The sequence below is a fragment of the Sarcophilus harrisii genome, chromosome 2, assembly GCF_902635505.1.
Source record: "Sarcophilus harrisii chromosome 2, mSarHar1.11, whole genome shotgun sequence".
NCBI lineage: Eukaryota > Metazoa > Chordata > Mammalia > Dasyuromorphia > Dasyuridae > Sarcophilus > Sarcophilus harrisii.
In genome coordinates this window covers 452,708,051-452,714,378 of record NC_045427.1, presented here as the reverse complement: position 1 = coordinate 452,714,378, position 6,328 = coordinate 452,708,051, and positions in this window count along the sequence as shown.

Sequence of the window (6,328 nt, the reverse complement as noted above, 5' to 3'; positions counted from 1 at the left end):
TCTTTTTCCCAAACTTTAGGGTTTATCAATCAACCAATTAAGCAACAAGCATTTATTACATTTTTACTATGCATCAGATACCATATTAGATGAGGATAAACTATCTGAGGATAAAAAGATGAAAATAGAACAATTCCTTCCACCAAGGAAATTATATATTAGTTGAGGAAGCAACATATACACATGTAAGCAAATATAAACTATATGCAAAGAAAATACAAATGGGATTGCAGCCAGGAAGATGAGGAAAGACATTCTATAGGAGGTAACATATGGATTGAGTTTTAGAATAATCTATAATTTTCCATAAGACAGAGGGAAGGTGGTTGATTATGAATGCATTTCATATTATGCCAGGATTTCCTAACTTCTGTGTAACAAATTCTAAGTAGAAATGATCATTTCCTTTTTAAGTTCAACTGAAAATATTAAGAAATAAATATTTCTCTAGTCTAAAACCCTTTTAATATATATTTTTTTCCTTTTAGCAAAGCACATGAAAAGCCAAGAAGACTAAGGTTCTAGGAAATAGATTGAAAGATCAAATTTTGAATAAAGAACATCTCTTTTTTTTTTTTTTAAATCTTTGCTTTCTCTATCCCCTGAAATAATTGGCTTATATCATCCAAGAGAAATGTTTTCTTTTCCACTCAGAAGCCCTCTTATTTTATTCAAGAAGGATTTCAGGAACATTTATCACAGAATAGAGACTCTCAGTCTTGGAGGGAATGTTGAAAGGAAGGAACTGAGCTCTAATTGAAGGGTTTCCTTTTTTTTTTTTTTTTGAAGGATTCTGTTTATCTGAGAGAGGTAAGTTGAGGTCCCCCACTATTATAGTTTTTGTCTATTTCTTCCTATTTAACTTTTCCTTTAAGAATTTAGATGCTATTCCACATGGTATTTATGTTCAGAATTGATACTGCCATTGTCTATGGTACCTTTTTAGCAAAATGTACTTTTTCTGCTTATCTCTTTTAATTGTCCTTTTTTACTTTTAGTTTATCTGAGATCATAATAACTACCCACCTGTCTTTTTTTCCCCTTCTTCAACTGTAATATAATAGGTTCTGCTCCAACTCTTTATTTTAATTGTATCTTTCAGTTTCAAGTGCATTTCTTGTAAACAACATATTGCTAGATTCTGATTTCTGTTTGCTATCCACTTACATTTTAATGGGTGAATTTATCCCATTCACATAAATAATTATGATTGCTAACTATGCATGTCCTTCTATCTGATTCTTTTATATTTATCCTTTTCTTTTCCCCACACCCCCACATCCCCACACCCCTCAAGGGTCTGATTTGCTTCTGACTCTTTACCCTCTTTCCTTACTAGATTTTTGTTAGGTAAAATGTATTTTTGTACCCAACTCTATGTGCATTTTTAACTATATCAGATGTTCAAGTGATTAGATGAAACAACTTCAAGTGCCATTTAATCTCCACTACACCATCCCCTCTTTGTTGTATAATGAACTAATTTTCTTCATTCTTTCTCTTGTTTCTCCCCTCTCCTAGTGCATTTCTATTCCCATTAGTTCCAATTTTCTTTTAAGATCAACCAAGTACAAAAGAATCACTCTCAGATATTTTGTCCAATTAGTCTCTCTGTAATCCATGGTGCTGATAAAATTCTGAGGGATAACATGTGTCATCACTATGTATATGAATTTAAATTTTGTTCCCTCATGATTTCTTACTCATATTTGCCTTCTCTTGAATTCTTTCCCATTCTTCTATTGCTTTCATTTGATTTTTAAAATTATTTTTAGCTCCTTTAACTTTTGTAAGATTTTTTATTGGATTTGGGTCCAAGCTGCATCTTTGAGGTTTTGCTTAATTTTTATTCTTTTTCTGTGTTTGTCATGAACTTTTCTATCACCATAATATAATTTGGTTCTTTTGTTTTGTTTATTCACTCATTCTGTTATTTCTTAAATTTGGATTTTATAGTAGTGCTGAGCTCTGTACATTTCTGGAAAAGGGGAATGTTTGGTCTCAATTTCTGTGCTCTTTCATCCTTCTATTGCTTTCACAGCTCTGGCTGGGGTCCTGAAAGTTTTTAGTGCTGCCAAAGTACTGTGATTTGGAGGAAGGTTTGGTTACTGTCTTTCTGAATTATTCAATTCCTGACCCAGGTTTTGGTCTATCAGCTTGTTTCTATTTGGAAATTGCTGCTAGACTTGGCTACTATTGGTTTGCTAGATGGCTCTTCATGTTCTGAGTGGCTGAATTGCTGGCTATTCTTTGGTTTGGGATGCTGTGCTTTCCTCCTGAGATAACAGCTGTTTGCTTCCTAGAACTTGTTCCACGTTTGATAGCTAGCTAGCACCAATGCTCATAACCACTCCCCTCCATCCTGAATGTATAACTTGGCACTGGCTGGTAGGTGACAGATGGCACCCATTTCTGCATCCAAGATTTGTTTATGGGTCCCCAGGAATCTCTTTCTCATGCTCTGTTTTGGGCCCCTTGCAGTCCTTGGCCACTAGAATGTTCCTCTTCATAGCTGTTGCCATAGTCACACGTTCCTGGCCAGACTCCTCCTCCAGAGTCCACAGATCTCTCTATCTATCTCCACAAACCATACTGAGCTAGAAAAAAATGATTCACCATGATTCCTTCTTGGCTTTCCCTTTTCAGAATTCAATCTGGTGCATTTTCTAAGCAGAGGGTGGGAGGGGGAAAGGGGGGCCAGACTCTGTAATCTCAGCTCTTAATTGAAAATTAAATAACTATTGTTGGTAATTATTGTTCTGGAATGACTGCAAATAGTATTCTAAAAAAACCATTTTTCTTGTTTAATATTCCTGTCAACGTCACTAACTTATCCCAGTACCCTATCCTTAATTGTCTTGGATGTAGAGAAATATTCAAAATCATGTGTAAACTATGTCAATATGGATATTTCTTTCTCTAATCTACATATCTAAATTTAGAATAGTGTTAAATCAATAAAATTTGCTTCAGGCTGACATGTCTAAAACAGAATATATATATTATAGTTTTTCTCCATCCCCTCTAAGATTTTCACTATTTCCAATCTACTAGCTAGTTCTTCTCTATTAGTGAGATTAGAATCCATAATGTAATTTCCCCTTGCTGGTTCTCCTACCTTTTGAAGAATGGAATTATTATGGTAAGTAAAGATGTTATTGACTGCTCTGTTTTTGGTGTTGAGAGAGCCCAATTCTGGGCTCAGACTCTTGATATTTATGTGATGGTGGACAGGTCACAACATCCCAGAATATTTTTTAATCTCTCAAATAGAGGAAATAATTCCTATACTCCATACTACATAGGATTTTTGTGAAACAATATACAAATATAATGTATTGCTTTTATTATTACCCTATAAATGTTGTGCTTTAGACCTTTACCTACAACATAGTCTTAAGTATATCCTTCAGGAATGGTCAAAGAGCTCATTACACCAAAGGACTTTTCCATTGTGATTATATTGTTAGAAACTTTTCTCCCTTCCCATTCCCTTTAGTTTTCTTTGCTTCATCATCATCAATATCATCACTATTAATTTGGGTATCTCTTCTCTGGGCCTTCTCTTTTGTCTCTATACTTTCTTACTTGATGAGCTCATGGATATTTTGTAGACATTGAGGCTGATAGAAGCTATGACTTCTCCAGGGTCATTCAACAACTAAATGAGACAATTTAAACTCAGGTCCTCCCAATTCTGGGTCTAGAGTTCTATCTACTATGCACCTAACTGCTTATTTCAAGAATTGATGATTTCATCAATATAAGTATTCTCTTCTATCACACAGAGAACATTTTTACAATCCCTCCAATGCCTAAGTAAATGACCCTCCTATATTATAGTAATCAAAAAAGTTCTTCATATGCCCAAACATCTGGTGGAGAGCTTCCATACTTACAGAATCATAACCAAGTCTTAGAGAGTGCTGGAAAAGACTTCAGATTTAATTTAGTACAACTAGTACTAAAGTGACAAACTGCTGTCTAGCCATACTTCCTCTAGGTATAAAGGGTTTTTTCCTTTTTGGCTTATGTATAAGTTTTATATTCAGCCATATTAAGTTTTATCTTATTAGAATCAACCTAATAATCTAACCTGTCAAAATATTTTTGGATCCTGACTGCCATCCAGTTTGCTAATTATGCTTTACAGTTTTGTGTCATCTGTAAATCTGATAAGCAAATAATCTAATCATTTTTCTCTAAATCACTGGAAAAAATACTAAAGAGAATAAAAATAAATATATCTTTTTAAAACATCCTTCCAAAATGACATCAAACCCATTAATGAGTATTCTCTGGGTCTGGGCATTTAATTAGTTGCAAATCAACCTAATTGTACTAGACTCTGGACCAGATCATTCCCACAAAAATAGCACAAAAATTTGTCAAATGTTTTACTTAAATCTAGGTAACCTCTATCTATAGCTTTCTTTTAATCTACAAGTTTGGAAACCCTGATAAAATAAAATGAGTACTAACTAAATAAAAGTATGAACCCATGCAGATAGGAAATTATGAGAGAAGTACCAATCCTAGATATTAGGTTCCCACAAGGTTTTCCAAACAAAATTATAGGATCACATGATTTAGAGTTAGAAGGAACTTTTATTTTTATTTTTTTTGCTGAGGCAATTGGGGGTTAAGTGACTTGCCCAGGGTCACACAGCTAGGAAGTGTTAAGTGTCTGAGACCAGATTTGACTCAGGTCCTCCTGACTTCAGGCTCTATCCACTACACTATCTAGCTGCCCCTAGAAAGAACTTTAAAGATTATCTAATGCAACTTTGTAATTTTATGAAAGAAACTGAGGGTCAGAGAGGTGCCTAACATCACATAACTACTATAGCAGAGTCTGAAGCCAGTTTTTCTCAGTCCCTGTAGAGAGAACAGGAAGTGAAATAGAAAATGAACAAAATACCTAAGAGAAGACTTACTAGAAAATAAAAAAGTATTTATTATCTAGGTCCCTAGCATTGGCATATAAAATAGTATTTGTTTTTAAGGCTCTTGTAAAATTCCTTTTATTACAGTGTCCTCAGAATATATAGTAAAAAGAAATCCTTTTGAAAAAAAAGTGTATCACAGAAAGTTAGGGTGGTATTCTTGGAAAAAAGGTAAAGGAGAAAGGGAAAAAATAACCACCTTCTCTTTCAAATCCTACTCTGAACAGTAAGGAATCCACTTCAGCAAATAGAAAACTACAATAATGATGAAAAAAGTAGAGGATGCCAATGAGTCAAATCCTGGAGCAGACTGTTGAATTCTGTTCTAGAAAACAACTTTATGTAACTGGACTGACTCTATAAAGTCCTGTTTTACTGAAATTTGCGTAAATGTAATTAAGTCCCTACCCTGCTGTACTCAGCAACATTATAAGGAGGAAATCAGGCACCCTATAGGGAGAAACAAAAAGAAACAGCACAGAGTATCATCCTGTAAATACTGATCTCAAGTGATTCCTAGTTCACATGGAATTCCTAGTTCAATGGAACTTTTAAGTCAGCCTTACAGCAAGGTGACTACATAGCTCAATAAGTAATCTTTGCCATAAAACAACAAAAATCTTTTTATCAAATCTTGGCCTTAGCTATTTAGTCTCTGTATAACTTTTGTACAAATTACTGAGTCCAAGTTTCCACATATACAAATGAAAGCATTGGACTAAATGAATTCTAAGATTCTTTCCAGCTCTAGCAATTATAATCCAGAATTCCTTGAGATAGAGAGCTAATGAATGCAGAACTCAAAGATCACTCAGAATTGGTATGGAAATCACTTCTCATAAACTTGAGATGGTCAGCCAATTTCTGCTTGAAAAGTTACAGATTATATCATTAAGCAGACCTCCTTCCTCTTTGGGAAAGCTTTAAGTATTAAGAAGTCATATCAAGACAGAATTTGTCAATTTAGAAAATTCTACCTATTGTACCCATCCCTGTTCTCTGGGGTTATAATCAAAGCAAGTTCAAAATTTCTTCAGGATTACAGTCCTTCAAACATATGATTTTTAGCTTTAAACTGAAGACCCCAGTTCAAGAAAAATATATTTTTTTTAAAGACGCTATTCCTAATTGGGACACTGATTCATTGTTGGTAGAGTTGTGAACGAATCCAACCATTCTGGAGAGCAATTTGGAATTATGCCCCAAAAGTTATCAAACTGCAAACCCTTTGATCCAGCAGTGTTACTATTGGGCTTATATCCCAAAGAGATACTAAAGAAGGGAAAGGGACCAGTATGTGCCAAAATGTTTGTGGCAGCCCTTTTTGTAGTGGCCAGAAACTGGAAGTTGAGTGGATGCCCTTCAATTGGAGAATGGTTGGG